This window comes from Mastigoproctus giganteus, chromosome 3, assembly GCF_048544385.1.
Source record: "Mastigoproctus giganteus isolate SK-2022 chromosome 3, ASM4854438v1, whole genome shotgun sequence".
Lineage (NCBI taxonomy): Eukaryota > Metazoa > Arthropoda > Arachnida > Uropygi > Thelyphonidae > Mastigoproctus > Mastigoproctus giganteus.
This window is the reverse complement of record NC_143577.1, coordinates 240,214,752-240,242,200: the sequence shown is the minus strand read 5'-3', so window position 1 is coordinate 240,242,200 and position 27,449 is coordinate 240,214,752. Positions and strand designations below refer to the sequence as shown.

The 27,449-nt window shown below is 37.0% G+C and overlaps 1 protein-coding gene and 1 non-coding gene across 2 annotated transcripts in view; both read right to left on the bottom strand.

Moving 5' to 3' along the window:
- Positions 1 to 20,645, bottom strand: part of LOC150088936 (caveolin-1-like) — a 68,486-nt gene extending 47,841 nt beyond the window's left edge. Inside the window, exon 1 of the mRNA XM_090369738.1 lies at positions 20,430 to 20,645. The gene's annotated coding sequence lies outside the window, so the exon portion shown is untranslated. The remainder of the gene's footprint in view (positions 1 to 20,429) is intronic.
- TRNAV-UAC (transfer RNA valine (anticodon UAC)) lies at positions 10,203 to 10,275 on the bottom strand. Its single transcript has one exon. It is a non-coding gene; the product is annotated as a tRNA-Val (tRNA).
- Positions 20,646 to 27,449: the final 6,804 nt, after the last annotated feature.

The window sequence follows — 27,449 nt, the reverse complement described above, 5'->3', positions numbered from 1 at the left end:
ATTCAGGGCACACTGTCGAACAAAACAAGCTTTAGGCATCACATCATTGTGGACATCCCAAACTGCCCTACAAACGCGCTTAATATTCTGTGATGAATAAATCGACTAAAATACTGCTTAAGGTTTATTGAACCAAGTTTTTATTTTATTATTTTGCATTTTATTTTATTTATTTTTATTATTTCTTTTAGTGAACGGTGCCATACTTTAATAAATACAGCAGTTGAAAGCTGGTCATTACTTATTACAATTAAACTTACAGTACATTGTAGTTTTTAATAAAATTTATGATATTAATATTCTTAAAAATAAATTTGTATTTCACATTGTATTATAATTAGAGAATAAATTTCTGGAATAACCTTTCATCAATGGATTTGCAAGACGCCGGGTCAGCGTTCTATAATGTTAAGTACAAAGAGACTCGTGTGTGCAGTTTTAAAGGAATAATAAATTGGTGATTGACGATTCTACTTTTGCCCACTCTTCTTAGACGATATTTGTCTCAACTTAATAATAATAACAAAAAAAGTAGATCGAGCCATTTATATTTTCGAAAGAAATAAAAGATAACATCAGTTGTTGAAAGTCTGGGCTCAGCCAGCCCACTCGCATCTGTGGGTTATTTATCTACATTGAGCAATGATTGGTAGGTCAATAAAACGGTCGCTCTCCCCGCACCAAGTTCAATGTCACAGGCAGGTGCACTTTGATTGCTCCACCTGGCAGTTCTCAGATAAAAGGAAAGAAATTTGGCCCATTAAAAATGGTCTTGAGCCCTTTATTCGTGTATCAGGAAACACTAATCGAAAGTGGCATTTTCATTTGTGGTGAACTTGAAGATTACGTAAATGTCAACTGCTGCAGCGCCATCTGAGCTATAATTCAAATTTATGAACTAGAAATATGAGAATTAATTGTTTTAAAATGATATATGGTACTGTATATAAAATAAATTAATAAAAATATTATTCTTTATAAAAAAATCATTATTTCATTATATTAAAAACATTATATAAGTATATTAAACATTATTCCATTATGTTTTATTCTCGGAAATGTGAACGTCATTTCGATGGTATTTTAGGGCATAAATACATGGTGATTCAAAATTCGCGCAGCCCAAATATCAATAATTAATTATTTTAATTAATTCTTTCGTTGGCTCGCTGTCCTCCCCACACAAGGTTGAAAAGACCTGAGTTCGAGTCCCATCAATGACGGGAGGAATTTTTATGGGCCTTTTTCACATAATAGCTGAGTTAGTTGATCTCTGGAGAGGATGTCATGGTTTTTTCTCCAGGAAACTTGGGTTATTCGTCCATCAAAACAGAAAATCGACCTCAGAACACACGCAATTTACAGAAAATAATATACTCGGAGCAGTATGGCCTTAGTCGCTGTTGCTCCTAAAACTATTTCAACAAATAAGTGATTATAAAAATAAAATTATGATAACTGTTCAAATGTCTGTCTTCTCGAATTCATGCACGTACTCTTTTCGTCATATTCTATGACTGCTTTTGTAATGTTTTAACGTCTATGTTCGCGGTTCCATTATGTATATTGGCTCGTAGTTCCTCCAATGAGTGGAGATTATTTTAAGAACTTTATCCTTAAATAAGCCCCAAAAATATTCCCATGTTGAATCTACCAACCTTGGGGTTCAGATTTTTAAAATAACACAGTTACCGAAAAACTCTCTCAGCATTGTCACTGTTTCACTGAACGTGTAAAAAGTTGCCTCTCTTGCCGAAACCAGCAATAATGTTCACCATTGTCAATATCGCAATTAACTGCTGTGGATATAAAGTTCTCGGACCGGCGCTGTTGCGATCACGTTCGATGAGTTTGAAAATAAACGGAAGTAATATATTGTAGTTCAAAATTCCTCCAACAGATGAAGGAAGAGATTGTCCAGTAGGCTGACAAGTTGCAAGTTTCGTTAGTTTGTGTTATGATTCTGCAATGGAGTAACGAACGAATATAAATTTTGCTTTAAACTGGCAAGATCTACAACAGAAACATGAAATGTTAAAAACTATTTATAGTGATGTAACATTAAGTCGTATTAGTGTGTTTGAATGGTATAAGCGGTTCAAAGACGGACGTGAGGATGATCAAGATGACCCGAAGAGTGAGCGTCCGTCAACCTCTCAAAATGAGGAGAGAGTCGCAAATGTAAGGAAATTGTGCAAAAAAAGTCATAGTTTGACCCTCAGAATTTTTGATGAATTGGATATGAATAAGGGCACGATTCGTCAAATTTTGCATGAAGATTTGGGGAAAAGGAAGGTCTGTGCAAAATTTGTGTAGCATAGTCTCACGTATGGGCAGAAGCAATGAAGAGCTTCACCATGCAAAGACTTCATCTATACTTGTCAAGAATCCTAATTTCCACGACTGTGTTTTCAATGGAGATGAGCGTTCGGTATTTCAGTACGATCCAGAGACAAAGGTTTAGAGCATGCAATGGACTTCAAAATATCGTTTGCAGAAGTTCAGGATCAAGACGATGCTGATCATATTTTTCGACAAACAGGGTCTGATTCACAAGGAATTTGTACCTGAAGGGGAGAGAGCCAATGCTGTGTTCTACTTCCATGTGCTCAAAGACTATTGAAGCGCATATCCCAGGTGAGGCTGCAAATTCGATAGAAGAGCAGCTGGTTCCTGCTGCACGACAATGCTTCTGCCCATAATTTGTTTTGAAGACATTTCTGATGAAACATGGCATTGTACAAATCAACCATCCACCCTATTCTTCCGATCTAGTACCAGCGGATTTCTTCCTCTTTCTGTTTGTTTGTTGTTAGTTATTTGGTTTTCAGGAGCATTAGCAACTAAGGCCATATTGCTCCGGGGATATGCGGTGGTCATTCCCTGACCTTTCCGCATCCTCCGTATTTGGTGGTGACGGGCTCGAACCCCGGTCTAATCAAGAAGCGTCTGCTACGCACTGCTGCTCCTTCCCACCTGGCTACGGAGGCGCCTCTTCCTCTTTCTCAAGGTGAAAACTGTCCTCAAAGGAAAGATATATCAGAATGTTAAGGACATAAAGAAAAAAGTTACCGCCAAACTAAACATAATCTCTTTGGATGTCTTCGCTGACTATTTTCAGAAACTTTTAAACGGTGTAATAAGTGCATTCAATCAGATGGAGATTACGTTGAATAAAAATAAAATCATTTTTTGAACTTCTTAACTTTGTGTTCTTTTTATTGCATCAGTCCGGGCACGTTATTGCCTGCCACACCTCATATTAAAATCCCGACATGCTGTCCGTCACCTGTCTTCTTAGAGAACACAGATGACGGAAACTCATTGGGCGACGTAAAACAGCACACCACACCCCAATTTTTTTGAAAATGTAAAGATATTTCATGATAAACACGAAGATTTTCAATTGCTCCTTATCCTGTTGTTTCGACTACTGACAATCACTCAAGTCAAAGGCGAAACTATAAATTCTGGCCCCTCCTCCCTAGCCAATTGCTAACGCCGCCACATGATCTTTAAAGACCAAATCAAACTTTGGACCACCCGACTTCTTGGGATGTGGTAGCGGACTTGGCGTATGGTAGTTTTTCCGGTGACTCAGAACCATACTGCTTCATTGAAGAAAATACGGTCCAAAATCTTCCAATTCCGTTCGAAACCAGTGATAATAGTGCTATGTTTTTTCTTTATCAATTTTTTTAGAGTTATGCATTACATGAACACAATAAGGATGTTAACTTTTTTACTTTTTTGCTTTTTTACTTTTGTTAACTTTTTTACAGTCCTTTGTATACTCTTCTTCATGAGGAGATATACAGTGTTGCCACAGGTATGGTTTGTAAGAACTGCATTATGATTACCAAAATGAGAAAAAATAGCTCTTTTATTTGATTTATGCGAATTGTATATCACGCTGTAGTAGTTCGTTGTTATTATATATTTAATAAAAAACTATTAAAGAAATATATACAACCACAGTAGTAATCACAATTTGGCTTCGAAAACTAAATGTTTTCTTAAATGAAGGCAACTGAAAATTTGTTTTAGAATTCTTTATATTAGTTTAAGCGGACGGATTTTTTAGTTTAAGCGGACGGATACTGTCTCATTTTTAAAACAAAGAATTTGGATTTTACTGAAAATCTTTGATTTTTCTTAAAGTGTAAGAGGAAACGCCCTTTTGAAGGGATTCTTATCTATTAGATAAAAAAAATGATGAATGAGACTTTTATTTTTCTTCCTTTCTTGACTTCTGGTTTTTGACCACCTGCTCAAGAGCAGGCAACCTATAAACAACATCCTTCACCGAGGGATGTGAGGGAAAGAAAGGGAAATCAAGAAAAACTGGATTCGCACCAGTTTGCAGCTCTTACAGAGTGTTGACCTATGTAGTAAATATATGCAGTTGGAAGAGGCGAAGTCTTCTGTATAGTTTAGAACAAAAAGACATTTGTTTTCTTCAGCATTCGTTTGTTGACGTAATTTTTCATCACAGTTCGTATTTACAGTAGTTTCTCATTGTTTGAAACCTTTTCAACTTGGGCAAACCGCGAAACTCTGATAATGTTTCGATTTACTGATTTATATAATCTCTGATGATTCATACAGTTTATGTGGGAAAATTCTCATGAAAGATTCATGAGGAAGGCATGAATATCACGAAGACTAGCAAATAGTTAAATTTATCTTTATACGGTTTTAAACACATTAAAATGTCCAACTCAATGTTTGAAGATATCCGAACTCTTAGTACAGAGTTCTAATAATAGAACAACCATGAAATGAGTAAAATTCTGGTCTTGGCACGTTTCTAAGGAGCGATACGATCAAGAAAACACTTAAAAACATGCGGGCAAGAATGTTATATTTTCTGAAAATGTAGCACCTCTGTAGCACACGCAAGTTGTAGTCACCTTGGATAGGCATAATAAGAGTGGAAAAAATAATAAATTAACAACATGCTTACAGTCTTCTATCTCGAGATATGATTTCAGCGTTCTCTGGATACGTGAGCAGGTTTCCGATCATGGTGCTGGCGGCATCACGTGACCTTGTCTAAACATAACGATCTCGTTCAGCCACTTTTTTACTCCCCCCCCCCTGGAATATACTTGTGTTGTTCTTTCAAGATGAGAGTTCCAGGTGGCTAATGCTTTTCTCCCCTTCCCCCTTCTGTCTGAAGAAAGGGACTCTATGATGCCTATCATGGTTCAAGTTATCTCTTATCTATTCAACTTCCACTGGATTAAGATGAATGTACTTGATTTTTAAACATTAAAGTTACCGGAAACAATTTAACTCTCAATAACTTGTTCAAGTAAATTATCCGAGACAAAACTGCCAAACTAACTTTTTAAACTATTTTCATGTTCTGATGTAAATCGATGTTCTGCATGGTTTAATTTGAAATATTGCTTTGTTATTTTATTGAGCGATTGCTAATTTATTTTTTTGTTCTAATTTGCAGCTGTCGGTTGTTTTCTTTGTATGCAGTTATTCAGAAGTGTTTACAAATAACAGAAAATTACCGAAAATTACAACTCGGTAATTTTTGTGCAAGATATGCTGAGTAAGTTGTCAGTTCTTAGTTTGATTTTTCATCACTCTTCTATTACTCGCTATTTCAGATTAGGCTTATATCACCTCTTGTGTAGTGCATTTTCACTGCATAAACAAGACATTTCAAGTGTTAGAAATAAAAATCTCAGAGTGATAGTTAAGAGACCTGGGAGAAACTCTGTGAAAATTGTTGATGCGAATCGCACTATAGTGTAATAATATTGATAGGATCAGCTAACCTGAAAACATGCGGGCAAGGTAGTGTTATCAGACTCGAACACTCAAGCTATAGTGGGCAAGAACTTTCCCTAGGTACGGTTCTAGATATGTTGGCACTCTGAGCAATTTTCATCTGAAGCTCTCCTTCTTTAGGGATACCTGTAATAAGTGGTTGCTTCTAGGCCTGATTGTGGTGTTTACCTTGCTAACTGTCTCGAGCCGCCACTGATTCTATGTTTCTGAAGTAAGTTGGATTTTTTTTTAGCTCATTCAGTAAAGATTGGTTATTTCAGTATGCCAGAATATTGCTCACAGTTAGTTCTGGTCATCCTTTCTGTAACAAATGAATATCTAACGTGCGTACCTTCGAATAAGCAAGCTACCTCATGGCCACTAATCGGAAATTTGTATATTACTTCTTCAATTGGTCCATTGTGGCAGCTTTGATAAATCTCTGTCTGCCACACATTTGGAACAATCTCGGTTCGATTTCTGTTAATGACTGCAGGAATTTCTAAGGTCCTCCCATTCGAGGTTGTAGTTATCCGAGCTCAGGCGAGGGGATAGGGTTTTCATCGTGAGTTATTTCGTGTTTTTCAACTTGAATGACATGGATATCAGTCTGTGAACTCAGACTCTTCTACAGACATATATTTACGGTTATAAGCGTACACTTAGGGCCGTTAATATCAATATAATAATAATATTGTTACTTCAGTATTCGGTGGAGACTCATTACTGAATGCAGTGTGTCCAAGGATTAAGGACCCTTCCCGGAACAGTTCAATAGTTCATTGGCTACAAAACGTGTACCATTAGTTCTTGTTCTTTCCAGAGGTCACTGCTATGAACTCTCTCTCATGCATTTGAAAGTAAATGATTGTATACTGGAGTGTTGGTAATGGTCTAATCATACCCTTATCAGTAAACATTCCATTCTCTATTGATCGATGCTAATTGCCGGTCACGTTGGCTATTCAACTGCCAGACAAATTATCCCAAGCTCAGAGAGTACACTAGTCTTTGAATAGATTTATTTCCATTACGATCGGTGCATATTTCGGCTTAAAATATTTAGCAAATATTTTAATTCATTTTAATGTAAGAAAAATCGCATATAAAAAAAAAAACAAAACAAAAATACTCCAAGTTAAATTTTGGGGTATGATTTAACGTAGATAAAAACAAGCGGTTATGTACTTCAGTTCCGTTTCTAATTAATCAGCTTCCAAGGTTACCAATGAAGAAAACAGGCGTATTCTGACGAGAAGGATCAGATTATTTTCATTCACGCAACTATTCAAGCTACGAAAGAAAGTGAGGGGAGGAAGAGGGGAAAAAATCTAATCAGAAACACGTGCCTGGGGTCTGTGTTGTGTCTCCTCACAGAGGACATAAATGTCAGCTGGGAGTCTACACAGGCCTCAACGAAGATTTTTAGCTTTGGAGTAAAAAAAAAAAAATCAACAAAGCGCTTTCATTCATCTCAGTGCTAATTTTCAAGGAAAATAGTAATTAAATTTCTCGAATTGTATTCATTGATTAAAGAACAAAACTTTTATTATTCGTAATGATAGTATTGTTTTTTATTTTTTATTTTTATTTTCTTAACATTCCTTAGTTTCACTCATATTTTTATATTAATGATATTTTTATTCTTTGTATTTTTCATATTTTTCTGTTAACAGTATGTTCATTCATATTTTTCTATAATATATTTTTCATTCATATATTTTAGTGTTAAACAGTATATACCCGGTAGAGGGAGTAATATCAGCAGCTGCGAAATACAAAATGGGAGCGTAACTGTAATGGTACGTGTTTATAATAGTAAGAATAACTAAATAAGTAGAAGAAGAAGAAACTAAAAGCGAGCAGAATGTCTGGGGGATGGGGAAGGAAGGATTTAAATATAATTTGGAACAATCCAAACATAAATCAGGAAACTAAAGTTAAAATATACATTGTCCAGTCAAAACATGACCACTCTCATGTTTTAGCAATTGTCGTTCCTCCGACTGGTGGCCGGTAGGGTGCGATACTGTAGATTCTAGCATGCGGTCTATATGACATACTTGATCGACATGGGCAAGAGACGTGATCTCACGGACTTTGAAAAAGGGATGATTGTTGGGTATCGGTTGAAGGGTGGCTGTATTACGGATACTGCGAATCTTGTGGGCTGTTCGCGGAGCGGTGTAGTTAAAGTATTCCAAGAGTGAATGGATAATGGACAGAGCAGTAGGCTTCGGTCCAATGGCGGGGAACCACGCCTCATCGATGGTAAACATATGCTGTGCCCCCTTGTACAAGCCGATAGCTAGAAAACGGTGGAACGGCTGACCATGGACTTTAACCAGGGAAGAGGACCATCATCATCAGCCAATTTCAATCCACTGCAGGATGAAGGCCTCTCCAGCAACTTTCCAGTTCCTTCTGTTTTGTGCAATGGCCATCCATTTACTACCCACAAACTCATGAATTTCATCTGTCCATCTCCGTCGTTGTCTTCCAGGTTTTCTTCTGGCTCCTCTTGGGTACCATTCTGGTACCCAAGAGGAGTACATAGTCTTCGAGCTATGTGTCCTGCCCAAGACCACTTTAGTTCTTTAGGGAGAGGACCAGAGGTATTTAAAGACCACGTCCAACGAACCGCCTGGTAGACCCCTGGTTAAAGTTACGATGCTGACCATCCACCTCCAACAAGGCGAATGGCCGTAAAAAAATGTTTACATCTGAAAGGAGTCACTGGGTCATTGACGACTGGAAAAAGTTGCCTTTTCCGATGAATCACGCTTCGTGCTATTGCTGTATGAACCGTAGATGGAGAAAGGGCGACAAACTGTGGAGGGATAATCAACATTTACTTGAATCGAAATCCACATAGAATACAAACTATTTTATAAGCAAAGGGTGGTCCAAAAACTATATTAGTGCATACCTTTGTTACAGGTCTCTCCAGTTCTTTAATATTAATGGAAAGATGATCCATCCTAAACCCAACAAGCAGCATGGGAAAAGAAGACTGGCAGCTTATACATAAGCTCACCCACCGGAATCTAAGGGGACTAAAGTCCCCCCCCCCCCCCAAAGAACGTTATACAAGGTTTTATAAATTCATGCCATGTGAATAAGCACAAGTAGCGATTTAAGAAATTTCTCCACAGCCAGCAAGTAAACCCTGAAACTTTTGAAGCCACGTGCACCGTAATTTAAGCAAGTTGAAGAAGGTTGCGACTTTAATGATTTTACGCCACTCGGCTAATATACACATGCTGGCTCGTGCTTTCTATAGTAACTGCATTCTTCTTGTTCGCCTCTCGGATCAAAGCGTGAGGTACCCAGTCTCTTGACCCAGATCGTGAAACCAACCCTGTTTTCAACTTTGTAAAGATATTAATCACGATTAGAAACAGTGGGGGAATTGTGAAAGAAACAATGCACTATACATAGAGATGATATAGTTCTAGGTAGTTGGTTAAGTGTGGTTATAAAATTCCACCCATAAAGCAAAGCGGCACGCATATCGTAAAGAAAATAAATACTTTAAGCACACAAATTAGACCGCATGAGACATGTTTCGAAAAACACGAAGTGCAGCCATTTTAACGTGCATAATAATAAGACGTTAAGTGGTGTTAATAACACGAACGTAATATTTATGTAGTAAAAGTGACAAAAGGGTTATCTAAAAGCCTAAAAGTTCATGGAACAAAATCCACAACGAGGTGACCCTTACGTTTTCGATTTAATGAAGAGGAGAGTGCTGAGAGTTTCTTACATTCAGCGCAGCTTAGATGATTATAAAGGTAGATGCGAAGTGTGCGTGGAAGGCCCCCTTGCGGCTAAATTTTTTTGTAAATTTTATAGAATTAAAAAAAAAAAAAAGATAATAAATATAAATACAAATCAAAATATAGAAAATAATAATAAAAATATATAAACACAAGTAAAATATAAATAAAATAGGAAATATAAATCCAATATTAGTAAGGCAAAGCACAATACGAAAAAGGACTTCTAATTAGTAAGAATATTCAATTAGTTTCTTGTTATGAATGGATTGATTGATGAAAACGTTCGATTCAAATAATCTCGATAACTAAAACTTGGATACGTTTCGAGTTTTAATATTGAATCCGTCTTCCGGTCCTGATTACTGGTTTATGATCACTTGATCATAAGAGTGAAAACTTACCTTCTGTGATCAATTTAGATCATGTTAGACAAGTTTATTTCGTTTTCAGAACTGTTTGGGTCGAATTGTACCAATTTATCTTTTCATACTACTACTAATAATAATAATAATTAATAGTTGCACTTGGCAAAGCGCCTTTAACGAAAGAGTCTTATTTAATAGCGGCAAATTAGGCATGTAAATTAGTATATAGAGCATCATCCAAAATAAAAGAAAAGTAAAGCGCTGTTTCCGCCCGGGATCGAACTGGGGACCTTGCGCGTGTAAAGCGCACGTGATAACCACTACACCACGGAAACATTGAGCGATGGCGTTTTTCCCAAGTAATATTCTTCTGCAGTTTAGGCCCTTGTAAATACAGTATATTCATGGTCCCCAAGGGTTCGCTCATAACCGTTAGTGTATGCTCGTGGAAGAACGCGTTCAAGTACCGATTTGCATGTTGTGCGGGCTGAAAAATCCAAAATACCTCACGGGGGAAATCCTACGCCCACCTCTACAGATCGGTTAACTACAGCCTCAAATGAAGAGGACTTTTTAAATTCCTCCAGTCGTCGACGGAATCAAGCCTATACCTCGCTAAGCGAATTGCAGACAGCGATGTATCGTGCCGTCAGTATTAAAAAAAAAAAAACGACAGAAGCTTCTATGATTCCAGGGATTGTTAAGGTATTGCACTGACCCTCGCTGGTACAACTCCCTCGCGGCTGGCAGAGTGGATATAATTACAATTTTTTCATGTCCTGTGGAAAAGGCGTTTTCGACTACTATCTGTACAGGGGTAGGATTGAACTTTCATAGGCGTTTTTTTTTCTTTCTTTTTTCTTTCTTTTTTTCAGACCCTAGCCGAGTTAATCAGTCTCCTGCATGAGTTTTATGGTTTCCTGTGCGTACTGGCAAGTCATGGTTTTATTCCTCATAGAGACGATATATTGAAATAGAGTGGACCCTAGAGTTAAAAAGATTTATGGGATTATGTTGAGGAAGAACATAGCGAGAGGCTTTCTCTTGCCTAGATCGAGGACTCTTCCCTTCGTTGGACCCTTTTTAGTTCGGATGCAATGCACCTGCTGTATCTCCTTAAGGAATCGCCCTGTATTGAGGTCTTATAAACTTTTACCTTGGCAGGTGGTCCCAGTTAGTGAATATGAGGCATATTCACCTCATTTGAAACTGGCGAGACATTTTCTCTTCTTCATTGCTAGTCAACAGAATCTGATATTGGTAACATCGTTGCCGTTACATCTTTATCAACGTCTTTTACATACTTTGCCTGACATGTGATTGCATTCAAGATATTGTGATTGCAAGCCTGATATTAGGAGTGATCTTCATCAGTCTACCTATCAGGCCTTTATCAGGCTATCCCGTCTTACAACGTAAGATACCACATCCTAGATAAGATTGTTATACGGACTATTTATATCCTATACTTAACTGTCCTAGTTTACTACAAAGTGTGATCAAAGAGTTCCCGATTTTCATTTAAAAAAAAGAAAAAAGTCACGCGGTTCCTCTGAGTAGTCTTGGATTTGTCTTGGATCTCTGAAATGTAGGAACATTTTCGGCCTGAAGGGCGAGTTTTCTTGTGCTTAAAAGTGAAAAGGTTTATTTTGGAGAATAAGAAAAAGTCTCAGGGAGAGATTAGAAGAAATCGAACTCGAAAGCTACAGCCATGCCACCCTTGACCAGAAGTTGTTACAAATTCAAAATGGCGTGATCAGGGACTTTGGATGATAACCATCATCAGCACGCACATTTTCAGGGATTTTCTGTACTCGCAGTAGTTCTTTGTAAAAATGTAGATTGTGAGTTTGGCTCAGCAGGACAAGTTCTTAATTCTTATTCACCTCGTAATAATAATAATAATAATAATAAAGGATCAACTTATCCTTGACCGTCGAGCGGACTAGTAAACGCCAGTCAGGATGTGCAATAATTTCTGATCAATAACTGATTAATTTCTGACTATCCCTCATTTTCTGTTCATCACATTCGGCTTCTTGTGATGGCTTTTTGGTCTCTAAACTAAAATTGCACTGAAAGAGGAGTATTTTGAAGATCCATTAAAAAAAGAAAAAAATAAAGCTCATAAATGTTTCTCAACCGTAACGGAATCGTATCGGGTAATCTAACACTAGTTAGGGAGTAGAGCCAGTCTTACGCCCTGACGGAGTCCCCCTCCCCTTTTGTCGGGATTTGGGGTCCAGGTGCATTGTATTCCCTAAGGACCGGTCGTTTCGGGGGTAATAGCATGGAATCCGATACACGACAACTCTTTTTAAATGCAACCCGTTTTAATTCTATACCAAATTAAAAAAAAAAAAAAATCCCCATATGATGGATTCCTTGCTGTGCGTCTCCCCCTTTATATTCTTCAAGATAGCGAAAGAGTAATTAGTTATCAGGATGGTGACCTGGGTACTGAACTGTTCATCTTAGTGACTATCCAGAAAGAATAAACAATTGATTTTTTTTTAATGAAACGAAATAAATACGAAAAGTAATAAAACACTTATAGTACTTGGTACCGTACAAGGTGTAAAGGCCAATAAAACATAAAATAGCTGTTGTTGACATTAGACTTGAGTTTCTGTAAATTGTAGTTTTCCGGAAATAAATGGGGAGGAAGGTTGTTCCAGAAAACAGAAATTGAAGGGATAAATGAGGAAGAGGAAAAACTTGGTTCTGTGACTTTGGGGTCGGATAGTAAATGAATGTTGACCAATTGAACTACGTGTTCTGGATGGTTTGAAAGAGCAGTGGAATTACTAAACAATTCAGAAGAACAGTGCTGCCTATGGAATTATCTATGGAAAAGGCATGCAACTAAAATTTAATGAGACTATTCTCTTTTCAGTAGACTCTGGCATCTTGAGAGATTATCTGGGCAACCACCACAGAAATGGGAGCAATGTTCTTTGTTGAGAGGGAGATTTGAAATATATACAGAGTTGGTAGCTATTTAGAAGAAAAGTAGTGCCGAGTACGAAAATTAAAGCATATTTTATTTTATTTATTTATTATTATTATTATTTTTTATGTAAAGGAATACATTAAGAGAGAGAAAGTCAGGTTAATCCCTAATAGAGATATATGATCTTGTCTAGAAATATGAGTGTCATCGAAGATGACACTCATATTTCTAAATGGAAGTTTTCATCAACTCAACAATAAATTATCTGTTGACTAAAGACAAATTTCCGCACATCTATCCTACAACCATTCTTCTCAATTTTAATTTATGCTCCCTCGTGTGTTGTTTGTGCAAGAGGAAAGATACTATCAGCATTTAAATTACGCAATCCGTTCAAAGCCTTAAATACCTCTGTCAGATCTCCTAACAGGTGTATCTGACTACTGCTCCTCAGTGTCTTCGCGGGTAGTATAGCGGTTATAATCACTATCCTCCGCACGCTGGGTAGAAAAGGCGCGGGTTCGTATCCCGTCAATGCCGCGAGGAACTTTTATGGGCTTTTTTTGATTCCTTGGATAAGTTAGTTGGTTTTAGGCGACATGGCTATGTTTCTTCTTCCCGAAATTCTGGTTTTTCGGCTAACAGAACAAGAAGGACGACCAGAGAGCACTCAATTTGTGGATATAATACACATGGGTGTATGAAGTTGTTCTCGGGTAACCCTAATATGATGTTTTTTTACTTCCTTAGGAGTCATGAAGACTCATGAAAATTTAGGGATCAAAACGAAACGAGGTTGTTGGTGAAATGAAAAAGTATGTGAGAGAAAATATAGAATTTTTGCCATTAGAGAAAACATGCTCTTGTTTCCTGATCTTAAAAAGCCATCAAGGTGGAAGGAGAATACGTGGAAAGGTAATTTTCGTGCAACCAAAATATCTGCTAATTCTTTTAAACCAAAAGCCAAAAATATGAGTAAAATAATATGCATAATAAATAATGATAAAGCAACAAAAGTTGAATACTTTTAAAGGATATGATGAATGGGCAATTCATGCAGTTTGAATAAATCCCTAGTAATACTCAAAAGGAAGCACAAGGTACCGGAAACAATAAGACAAATTAAATACACCACATTGATAGAATAATCCTGAGCTTATCAGAAATGTAATGCAAGGAGTGACTGAAAGATCAAAATTGCTGGAAGACGGAGAAACCACGTTCTCAATGCAATAAAAGTGGTAATAATGTTTACATAGCTTACCCCAAAGGGAGTACAAGGATAAACCACAATTATCCAGCTTTGTTACCTTGAACTGTAATGATTTGATAAGTTTACCTGCTGCCGTTTATGAATTGCTTATGCCAATTGGTCTGGTAACTGAATATCTCTGGTGTTAGATTCAGCAAACGTTGAAGGTAATTCATGGTAACCCACCATTTGGATTAACAAGGCGCTAGTTCATATTACTACTGTCTGATTGGATAGCATCCCAAGCTTCTGGAGAGCTGATATGTAACATCATTAGGAATCTTTACGTTATTGGGGATTATCAGTGCTACAGCAAATAGCTTTACCATTGATGTAGTCTAGATTGGATTGCTGCTTAATCCTGTGGTAATTATCCGAGAGAATTTGAGAGATATCATACATGTTGATAAGCTCTATATGAACGCCATTGGACATGTAGAGAATTATACAGTATTTTTGCCAGATAGCAGTTTCATTGTGATATTTGTATTTGAAGAGAGGGAAAGCATTTATTTATTAGTGCGGTGCATAGTACGAGTTTTTCTTCTAGAAGGATGTCTGATTGTATTGTTATATTAACTTGCATCCAAATAATTTTTGCACTTGCCAAGAGATATTCAGTTATAAATATTCAAACAGAACTGCATTCACGCCATCGATAAATATATTCTTGGAAGAGTTGCATCAAACACACTAAAAAAAGCGAATGCATATCTACATTGGCTTGGTGGATTTTCCAGCACATATAACAATGTTAATTCTGTATTCGTTTTCCATAAAATTTTGTTGTTTTGAGAACTTGGTTGCATTTCAATTTGAATAATCATGTATAATTAAAAATAATCTATATCTTTTTACGTATATAAAATCTCGAAAGACAGGATAAGTTTTATTTTTCGAAATATGAAGTATTAGTATGATTTATAAATCTTATTAAATTGAAATTTTTACTGTTTGGTTGAACTAAGTGTCAAAGAAACTCAAGTTGAATTTTCCTTTTTGCTTTAGCGAGTCAAGTTTGAATTTTATGAAATCATTTCTTTAACTAAGTCGAAGAAATTAGTTTCTTCTTGGCCAGAAATTGAATCAAAGGATCCAACAGAAATGTCATACAATCTTGAAAGTTTGGAGCTTTCCATTTGAAAACTATGAAACATTTTACCAGTGGAATGCGTCAACGGATTGATATACTTTAAAGTATATTCTACACTCTCTCACAACTTTCTCAAGATTAATCAAAATTTCTGAAGAAGAACGTGTAAGTTCGAAGGTCACACGGGTTCTTCTGCACTTGATTAATTGAAGTTGTCGATTCCACTTACCCTTGCCAAAAAACTGAAATTATAATTTAGAATCATCAAGGCGCTTGTAAAGTAAAGGATGATGTACGAGCGGTGGGTGGAGGGGGGGGGGAAGTTGGAAGAAACGAGCTGATTTTAGATAAGAAAAATTATCTTTTTTGAACATCAACCTTAACTCACTCTAAGAGGCAGATAGTCCGTTGTTTCATCTTGAGACATGATAATAGCACACCTCAAAGTAAGTCCGGTGGTGAAAAATGAGTGTCAGGACCTATTATTACCCTTTTGGGTCTCTTAAACCTTCTCTCCTTTCTAACTTTCATCTTTCCTGTTCTCCATGAATTTTGATAGGTTCAAATGTATGCATATAAATAACTACGACAACTAAAAATGCATGAGCATCAATAAATAATGAAAAGGCGGTATGTACTCAAAAATGAGGTGAAACTGAGACATTTCACTAGTGGTCCATCTGATGTCACAAAGTAGGGTATTACGTAAGGAGTGTAATTTATAATTTTTGCTTTGCTTATATTAAAGTATTCATCAGAATTGCCTTGAATGCTCTGACATTTATTTTCTAATTACTCTGAGATCTTTGTCATCTCAGTCTTGTTATTCACCAGTGTATTAAAGGGTACTCAAAGTAGGTTAACACTAACCGCGACCTGTCCACTATGGTCTAATGAGTGCTCTAGTTAATTAAAACATTTAATCCAAAATAGGGCACGTCACTTCAACCTTTCATAATAGCACACGGTAATAAAATGTAATAGACAATATTACGTAAATCTTCTTCATCAATTCCCCTCCATACACTTTTTTTTTCTCATTTGACACTGTTAACTTACATTGCACACTTCTTAGGGCAGATACACAAGGCCAAGGAAGGGCCAACCAGAACACACGGTCAGGAACCCAGAGATCCCTACGGGAAATTGGAAGGGGAAGGACAGACATAGCTATTTTTGTACTGATCTAGATATTTTCTGATTCAGTCAAGTTTATTGCAATTCCTGCCTTATATCAAAAATATTTCTCACAACATTCTTGTTTCATTTATTATTTCAAAGGCCCATCCAAAATTGAAACGTCTGGGATTGGTCAGGTGCATGACTGGAACCTCCTGAAGTAATCTCTATTAAACGCATCTTTTGAGCTGAATTGGTTGAGTTATTCTGAGAGCAATTTATGCTTAAAGGAAAGCTGGACAAGATTTTCACCCAATATGACAATTAGTAATTAGACTAATTCTTTTAAAAGTACAAGTATATCTTGTCACTAGAATTTTGTAGTTTCATTCCGACTTCATATACATTGACGTCCCACCATCTCCGAGTTTACAAACATAACCAAAAATCATTTTCTCAAAGGTCATTATTTCTTTGAATGCCTTCAATTGATTCAAAAATCCTCTCAAGAGATTTTTCAGTTTTGGAAACAAGTTTCACGGGAAAGGATGAGGGAACCACAGAAAGAGCTATCGGAAGCGCATCGTCACGATGGCAAAATCCACTTACCCATTTAAAGATTTGATCTTTTCTATTGCCTATGTTTTCCAAAGTTTGAAGCTAACAAACTTAGTTAATCGTCAGTTGTGGAGGAATAAGTTAATTGGTTGTAGGGTTTTAGGCTCATTAGTCCATACTGCTCCGTATATAATATGTCTGTAAATTGCGTGTGTTCTGTGGTCGATTTGATGGAAGAAAAACGTGTTTTCGGGTAAAAAAACTACTACTACCTTCGCTTGAGACCGATTAACTCAGCCACGTTGTGAAAAAGACCCATCAAAATTCTTCGTATCATTGACGGGATTAGAACTGAGGTCTTTCTCCACCCGGTGTGAGGAGACAGTGATTATACTAACCGTGCTGCCCACGAGGAATAAGTTCTTGATGCACAGTTCCTTCGATAACTTAAAGAAACTCAGCATGACTTTCAGAACAATTTCACAGCACTATAGAAGTACTTCCAGAATTTCCAGCGATTTTTCCAAGCAAGGTAGTCGGGGTGTATCCATAATTAGGAGGAGAGTACAGTACGTACTTTGAAGGTGGCCACGCCCCATTAAAGGAAAAAAAAGTCAATAAAGTACCAGAGTATTTCTGAAAAAATATTTTTTTTTCCCTAAAGGACTGGTTACTTTTTTTTTTCTCTATATCTTTTTTTCCTCTTTTTTTTTTTTTTTTTTTTTGTAACTTGGTCTCTATCCAGGAAGCTTAGGCGACCCTGGCAGCGACCAGCCAGAGAAGCAATCTGTACTGTACAGCCTAGCTCACCTCCTAGTGGTGTGTATGGGTAACGTGGAATTCCAACAGGGGCTCCGCTGCCAAGAAGCCAGAAGAACAACAGAACCCGACATAAATCTACATAAACTCACACTCCACATACTTCTGGCATTTATAGAGTACTGTTATCCTCACAAAAGTACTAAAGGCGCAGTTGTGGGAAACCACAAACATTATGTCTTTACTCGTATTCTCTAGCCTGTATTTTTTTGTCTAAATTTTCTATACATGTATTCAATTTTATTTTGATTTCTAATATCCCTATCCGTTACAGGGATGAAAAAGTATCGAAAACTTGGACAAAATATTGGGTAATTATCTAAAAACATTCTTTTCTTCTTCAGAAAGAAGTGTTTACTGTTACATGGGAGAGAGTCAGTCAGGGATGGAAGAAAACTGCCCCACCCTATACATACGAATGACTGAGTGCAGAGCAAGGAACCGTGTGAAGGAAATCAAAAGAAATAGTCCTCCCCCCGTCCCTCTACGTCTTCTCCCACCAACTCTGCAGTTAGCTATAATTATTCTTGGAGATGGTATTCTTCTACTTCTCCTACAGGGGAGGGTGGAAGATGTGACGATCGTGCAGACTGATGACAGAACAGCTTTACCAGCCACAAGGGGGAGGGGGAGGAAAGGGGTAGATAGCCGGCGAGGGTGAAGCTACAGTGCCTTGGAAGTTCGAAAATCCCTCGTGCGTGAAGCGATATCCTTGTTTTAAAAAAGAACACTTGGAGGAAGCAGTTAAGGGGGGATGACTGCCGTGAACGGAAACCCAGCAGATACGGGTTAGTAGGTAATATTAACGAACTTCTCTAAGTGTGGGGTAGCGTGCTGTTATCGGTTTAAGAAAACACATGTTTCCCGATTCAAAGCTAACCCTTGCATGGCTGCATTTCGATAAGATTTAATCGGCCCACATATACCCAAAAGAAACTCCATAAATAGCACTTTCCACTTAAAACTCAAATATTACAATGGTTTAGTATCAGTTATTTTCGAAACAAATCGTTCATATTTCTGGTAGCATCTTAATGAGTAATAATCGCACCCAGTTTAGTGAAGATATGGTCGAAATCTGACCGGGATAATCCAGTGATTAATTTCACTGAAACTGTTATGTTTTCCTTGGTAAAGAAATCCCAGCTTTTGTTTGTAGTCATAAAATAACACTGCATGGTAATATTATGGCACCAAAGCTGTTGTAATGAAAGTGAATGCACTTTTGAATCTGGAGAGAGAGAAGCATCGCGAATATTCTCCAAGTGTTCATATTCCAATGTGATAAAGTTGCTCAACCCCCACCACATATTGAAATAATTAGTTTCAAGTTCTATTTAAATATGTACTATGTACCTGCATCTCTTTGACATACATATGCGAAATTAGAGGTCACTCATAATAATACTTTTTTCATTGCAGATTTACAACTGACTGAAAGAGTATTACCTCTGTAAGAAACGGATAAAACCGAGAGAATTGTTGTCAAATATTTTGTGACAAAAGAACTGGACCTCGACTGATATTCACAAAGATATCTACTCTATTCAACAGGTTTGGCCCCAGTTACTGTCATCCAATTTCATTCTCAAAAGGAATACATTCAGGGGTAGGAAATTTGCAGATGATTCTGCTGTGATGGATACCGTGGACGCCTTGTTGGATAGCCAACCTTGTTTTTTTATTTATTATTATTTATTTATTTTATTTATTTATTATTATTATTTTATTTTATTTTTTTGTCAGGAATTAAAGCTTTGGAGAATCGTTGGGAGAGTGTAGTGAGAGACTGTTGAAAAATAAAAATACTTTCGTTGTTGTTATCTTATTACTTCTATCTGAGCGGCCGAACAACTTGAACACCCCCTGGTATCTAGATGGTTGAGCAGATCTCCGCTTATATTTCTCCAAAGGTTTATAAATCCGCTTTTGGTGAGACAGCTCTGGATCCACACTAAAGACTGCCTTACAGGCCTTGTATTCATACCAGTCGCGTTTCCATTTTACCCAGATTCACTGCGAACTGGATTGCTCAGTGAATGCTTCAGTCGGCGATGTAACCTAAATCTAGGGCAGATCCAGGTTAAGTATTCACTCACACTGAGGAACTACATTTGCTCCTCTCTCGAACTTTGGGCGCCTCCGTAGCCAGGTGGGTAAGAGCAGCAGTGGTAGCACACGCTTCTTGATTAGACCGGGGTTCCAGCCCGTGACCACCAAATACGGAGGATGCGGAAAGGTCAGGAAATGATCACCGCATATCCCCGAAGCAATATGGCCTTAGTTGCTAATGCTCCTAACAAACAACTCGAACTTTGAATATGAAAATTTTAAGTCTCAAGTTATGACGGTAAATCAATATCTCAGTTTTATTCTCCTTTCTTTTTGTGTATGTATATATATTATATATATATTTATACATAGACACACCCATCTATCTGTCTATTTTTACTCTCTCTCTCTCTCTCTCTCTCTCTCTCTCTCTCTCTCTCTCTCTCTCTCTCTCTCTCACTCTATCTATAGAAATATATATTTATTTCTATATGTACATGTCTATAATAATTTATAATTTCTGTTATGATATTTTTTCTCACACAGACGCACGAAACTATACAAACATATTAGATCGGTGAGTTTCATCATCTTTAGTAATTTATCGGAGAAAACTAAGATACCAAGGTTGCAAAAATCTTACCTCAGTGAATGATGCGGGTCTACAGATAGAGTGCAGAATTGCGTGCTTCTATGAAAACGCGAAGGGCTAGTAGTGTTTTTCGAGTGTCAGCCGGCGTCTGAATACCCGGACAAGCGTCCAATCAAGTCGTTTTCTTTTGGCCCACTCTGGTCAGTGAGCACAAACTCCCCACTGCTGCCATTGGCCAGATCACTGACGCTAAGACCCCCGTCTGAATATACGAGTGATTCTAGCGTCCCGGCCCAGTTGTTTGTGTGTCTAACAGCGTCCCGGGAAAGGGTGTTGCCTTTTGTAACCCCCCTTTTCCCCTCCTGCATGCCATCCAACATGGAGACATTGAACAGGATGCAGTGGCCATATGATGGCATTCACTTTGTTTCCGTATACTGGGGTTTGACAAGGGAATTTGCTGTCCATTTCATCTCTCTCTCTCTCTCTCTCTCTCTCTCTCTCTCTCTCTCTCTCTCTCTCTCTCTCTCTCTCTCTCTCTCTCTCTGCTAAGTTGATGCCTTCTCCGAAATCATGTGTGGCATTGTAATGCTTGCTAGAGCTGTGAGGTTCTGTTACTCGAATGAAAGATGCTTTTCTCATTTCCTGGAGTAGCATTGCAAATTTATAAATTGTATAACTGTATTGCATGTCATCCTTAGAGGTAATTATGATGAATAACGTTCGTTAGTTAAATGCATTTAAACGTGGTTTTTCCGTTTTCAAAAATTCTAAACAAAAAATACAATGAACGCTCATTTTCAAAGGCTGCGGTGGATCAATTTTTTTATTTTTATTTTTGTAACGTTTCTTTTTCTTGGTCTTTGTTGTCATCATTTACAACTGGATCAGACCAAAGTTTTGGTGGACTCCCCCCCCCAACCTGACAAATATGAATAAAAAGGAAAGACATTTTAAACATATTATTGTTATTCGCACGTAATTATTGTAATTTTAATTGAAAATAATTCAATGAAACAAATTTAGAGAACGGAAATTTACCATTTATCAAAGTGGAATGAATTAAAAAAAGAAAAAAGAGAGAGTTCTATTCAGAAGTCGGAAACTGTGTTGATATCGTAATGGGTTTTAATTACCCATTACGAAGTCCATGCTCTCTACTATTTGCAAAATGTTTAAAGCAATATTTTTTTGATTTAATAGTAAAAGTGTGGCAGTAAAATATTTTTGAATTTATTATCTAAATGGAGGAAACCCTCAATAAAAAGCTTTTTCACCCCTTCTTTGCGTTATACATAAACGTTCTCTGTTCAGAAGGGTGGGGTAGGGGCGTTGCAATGAATAAAAAGCTTAAGCATGGCTTACTTAATAACAGTAAAAGAAGAAACGTCCTGGTAAATTCTGAAAAAAGTGAGCGCTATGATGTGTAAATTTTAATATAAATTTATATATGCAATAAAATATAAATATATAAATAATTTTTATAATGCATTAATATATTATTATGATATTATCTTAGTCAATACAGGAGTTTTGTATATTAATAATTAATATTTTTTCAATATAAATTAAGGAATCATAATATTATGATGTAACTTAATTATTTTAAGCTTTAGGACAATTTTTTATAATTTATTTCACGCTACAAGAACTGCCTTTTTTTTTTTTTGTTTTATCACAACAAAAATATGAAACAAAATAAACTGAAAATTAAATTATTATTAATTTACGCTTAAAGAATTTAGTGATCGACGTTATATTCGTATTTGTCTGAGAGCGCTGTGATTACAGTTCACATTCGTCTGCCTCTGTTAACGATCTGCGCATGCCAACTAACGATAAGCCTTGTACAACAACTTGCACGCAAAGTTAAAATGTTAACTTTCACTGACCGTATATAATTATAATCACTGAAATAAAAAATTAAATAATGTTTTTGAACTATTTTTCACTTTAATGTAAACTAACCTGGCACACAGAAATATGATGAATAAGAAAAGTTTTAGTCAACGGTAAGTGTTTTATAAAAACTTAATCGCTTTTCAAAATACATTTAGCAAACTCAAAAAATGCACAATATACAGTACATATGATTATAATATAGAAAATAAGTAAATATATATAATGTGCTATCTGTTAGAGTGAAAAATTTTCACTCTTCTACAAGATATGTTAAGTTTATAATAACTAATTTATTGTCATTTTTCGTATTAAATATAATAATACTCTCCAGTGTGGTAAATGCCAGAAGGGCCGATCACCCAATGGGCCAATTAACTGGCTCTAGTGGAAAAGAGAAACTAATATTAAACCTCAAAAATATTTTTATAATATCTTTACAAAAATACTTAACAATAATCTCTTTACAAAAATACTTTACAATAAGCTCTTTACAAAAATACTTTACAATATGCTCTTTACAAAAGTAAGATAATATAAAATATTAACTAACTATATGTGGATTATTAAATTTTTGGATTATCTCATGATTTTTCAGTTTGCTCTTCTTTTAATTTTCGTGATTGGATGAATTTATTGAAGATTAGTAAACTGAACCATTATTTTTTCTTTGATATTTCAAGTTATGTGTTTTCAAGAGGCTATTATTATTATTATTATTATTATTATTATTATTATTATTATTATTATTATTTAGTTTAATGGTTCCTTTCAAGAATGGAGATTATCAGTACAATTTCCCATTTATTTTTAATTATAATTACTTATAATAAAAAAAATAATAATTGCCCATACCAAAGGTTGTGCTATTCACTATTGCTGGTCCCCCTCGTTGCTAGTAGAATGCATATAAGCACCGTGGCTAAGTTAGTTGGTCTCAGGGACAGGGTTGCATGGTTTTCCCTCCCGAAAACTTGGGGTTTTCGTCCAGAAAATAAGAAAATTGACAACAAAATAGACGCAATTTAAAGACAACATACGGCTCAATTGGTCTAAGTCTCTGATGTCCCCTACAACAACAACAACAACAACAACGATAACTGCTGGGTCGTTTAATTTAAATAGCCGATTCTGTATCCATTACTGATGCCATCTGCTATTAAATTTGAGATATTTGACGTTCACGTATCTGTTTCCTGGAATATTTCGTGATATTTGCGTATGGTTACCGAAATGAGAGAAATTAGCCGTTTTATTTTGGAGTGCGTGAAATTTGAATCATTATCTATACCCCGGGATAAAAGTTTATTGGTAAAGAGGATTCAAGATGAAGAATACGATTTGAGATGACATTTAGAAATTAGTAAAAGACATGAAATAGATGGACTTTTATTAAATCTTTCTTGGCAAGATTCAGATTCTCCTGAATTCATCATCGATCCCGTCTACCTCTCCAAGAAGATCAGCTGAACTTGTAAATTGCCAGCCAATCGAGATCCTTTAAATTCTTCTGGGATTGTTCACAAGAGGATAAAGACCCTTTGTGTCATTGACCTTCTAAACATGGACCAAAATTATCAATTCGCACTTCATCCTTTCTTCGAAATAACCAAACCAGACAAGGGTACTGTTTTATAGACATTTTATGTAAAGGTCACGTTCGTTCACTCCAGCTTTCTTTTCTTTTATTTCTTTCTCTTTTTTTTTCGGTATCGTAAAGCTGTAAGTTAGACGTGTGGTGATTTCATTAGACACATTTCTTTGAAAATTGACATTAAGGAAACCGTGGAAGCTGTAAAAGTCTTCCGGAATTTCATTGTCAGAATTGGTGAGTGTTAGTTCTTCGTTAACTCAGAGAGGCGGTAAACTGAAATAACTTTCTGACAAACTGTCTGTTAGTGCATGTCGTTATTTATCCAGTGAAGGGTCTTTGCATGGGTGGCGGAGGATCCCACGAGGGGATGTAGTTTCCCTTAAGTGGGAATTATGCCAGACGACCTCGGTGTCACCTCTTAATGTCTTCCTGGTGAACGCATAGGAAGGAAATATTTCGCACTATCCCGGTTATATTTGTGAGAAAAAGATCGAGGAAACGCCCCCTTGTGTTAAACTATTATCCCCCTCCCCCCAGTTCGTGTCATAGACAGAGAAAGTGTATCTAAGAATGTACTATAGCCAGGAATTATTTCTTGAAAGTAGTTATTAAATCATGTAGTTTCAATAGTGGTCACCCAGCTGATCTTTTAACTTCTGGTTTCACTGGTTGAGAAATATCTCCCGTCCTCCTTCAGCCTGCTCCCTAGATCAATGGGCCACCCAGATTTTGAAAATCTCGTCGTTGTTGACAATCAATTATAGAGTATACGGTATGTTCGTTAACAATCTCAAGTAGACCGCAATTCCCCTCTCCCCATTCTAAGATTCTACGATCTGACCATCTTAAAAATTAGCAAATAATTTCCGAAAAATATTTTTAATTAATTGGGATTTAAATTCTATTAAATTTAATCGATATTATTGAAGTGCGATCTCACAGTCTATTGTATTAATTTTGGCGATAGAGTGCAAGAAAGCCAGAGGCTTTCGCTGCACCAATAAAAAATAAAAAATAAAAAATAAAATAAAATTGAGTCATTTAATAACGTGTATACTGCCTGAAAATTGTGTATTATGAGGTAAATTTTCTGTTTCCTGGACGAAAAACCTGAATTTTCTGGGGAAAAAACCATGCTATCCTCGCCTGAGACACTTAACTCAGCCACGTTGTGAAAAAAGGCTCATAAAAATTCCTCTCGTCATCGACAGGACTTGAACCCATGTCTTTTTCCACCTGGTGTGAGGAGGACGGCGATTCCACCAACTGTGCTACCACGAGGCTATTATATATGGTGAAATATGGAGTAAGTTGCTGATGCGCCTAAAACCCTACAACAACCTCCACATATTCGAAGAGTCTCCTATACTGGCAAAATTTGTGTGCAAATTTGTGTGCAAAATTTAAGGACCAGTCAGGTTTTCACTGTATCTTCTCATAGGAGTGTCCTGGATATGGGAAAAACATACCAAAGGAACCTCGTGAGGTACAGAAATGATGAGGGAAACAAAAGTACAGAGGGACTTTATTCAAAAATGGCAATATAGCACTGGATGCCAGGATACGGATGCATCACTGCCAAAGATGGAACAAAGAGAAGAGGTGGTCCTCAGTAGGAGATATGGCCACCCCTAATGTCGATGCAGCCTTTGCATCGTCTGTTCATACTTAGAAAAATGTTGTTGATAAGTTCTTGCGGTCGGTAACATCGTCCATTCCTCTGTTAGATCCATCTTCAGCTGGTGAACATTTTCTGGTGGGTGTGGACGTGCCGCTAGGCGTCTCCCCAGAGCGTTCCGTATGTATCCGATGGGATTTAGATCGAGGGGAAACGGGCAGGCCAATCCATACGAATAATGTCCTCACTTTCCAAAAGCATATCAACAGCTGCAAAGCGATGGGGTGTGGCGTTATCATCCATAAACACGAACTTGGGGCCAATGGTACATCGGAAAAGACGCATATGGGGAAGAATTACCTCAGTACAGTAGCGTGCACCGGTTACAGTACCGCCTTCCAGGATCTGGAGTGTGTTCGTCCATCCAAGATAACGCCTCTCCAGATGAGAATACCTCGATCGCCATATCGATCCCTTTCAGTGGTGTTTGCGGGGTGATACCGTGTCCAACCTCTCGCCAGATTAGCTGACGTCCAGAATCGCTGCTGAGACTGAATCCACTCTTATCAGTAAAGAGTACTTTAAGTAAAGATTTTGTGGTTGTAACCTTTAGAAATAGTTTTGGTCTTTAAGTTTTGCATACCAGTGTAATATAGGAACCACTTAACCACTCGTCAGGCGTTATTGTTCATCATCAGAGATATTTCGCCTCTTTTAAAGAAACTCGATGTCTTCTTTTAATTGTGGCCTCCATACCCAACACGGAGTTCCAAGTGCTGTTTCATAATTGCCATGTGAAAGTGGAATTATAACGTCCCTATCTGTACGAGTAATTTTTATATAAATCATTGAAAGAACTCCATGGGTCGTTCTTGGCATTTATCTGCACTGCACAGAAATCCATCTCTGCAGTGCCGTCTTTTGTATTAGGCATTGTGCCTGAGCCCTACTAAGTTGTTGGGGTCTACGAAAAAAATAGGGCCCCAAAAAATATATAATTTAAATAGAATTCAATGATTTTATTCCAACAACAAACTAATTTTTAAATGCAGATTTCTAAGATAAATTCTTTATATTTTTCTATTAGAAAATCATTAACAACGTCATCAAAGTTCGTTTTGCGAATAAGTTAGAGGAATAAGTGCTGTGTAATAACTTCAGAACTAAATTTATAGAAATGCTTTCGAATTTCTTCAAAAAATTAGATTTAACACGGGCATTTTTATGTTTAATAAAGTCGAAGCAATATATATAACGATCCTCCAGGGGAATGAATACACGGTCGTTATATGGGAAGGGTGTTATATAGATTGTTCATGAAATAGCATTAGGTTTATGAGAAATTATCGTTATTTTTGATCAAAAGCTCTCCTTTCTTCCGCACATAGACCACCTGCAAATAAAGTTCTGTCGACTCTGGTGGATGATTAAACAACTTATGCACATCCATGAACAGATTGTTGGGTGCAGATATATTAAGACATGTGTTTATCCGGTCATACTCTATGGTGCCGAAGTCTGGACTTGAACTGCTACGACCCATCTTAGACGGATTTTCGCGGGGGAATTCTGGCTACTGAAATGGGCCATATGGAAATTTCGGCTTCCCCTTGCACCAGGGACCACCCAGATGGCGGCAACTCTCAACATCAGACGTCTTCCTGCCATCATTCACGAGAGAAGGCTCGTCTTTGTCATCAAAATGATGGTCGGTATTATTTCAGTACCAGATTTCTGGGCTAACTGCCGATAGAGGATTCCGGTCCCAAGCCTTAGGGCCAATCCAATCCTTCAGGCCATTCCAAACCGATTAAAGTTATCTGCTCGATTCCTATCTGTGCAAATGCTTCAAGACATACTCTCCTTGGACGGCGACAGCCACAAATTCGCAGTCGTTAAGAAATATAGGCAGAAAGTACTCGGTTGACTTCCTTCCCAGGACCACGTCACAGGACATTAG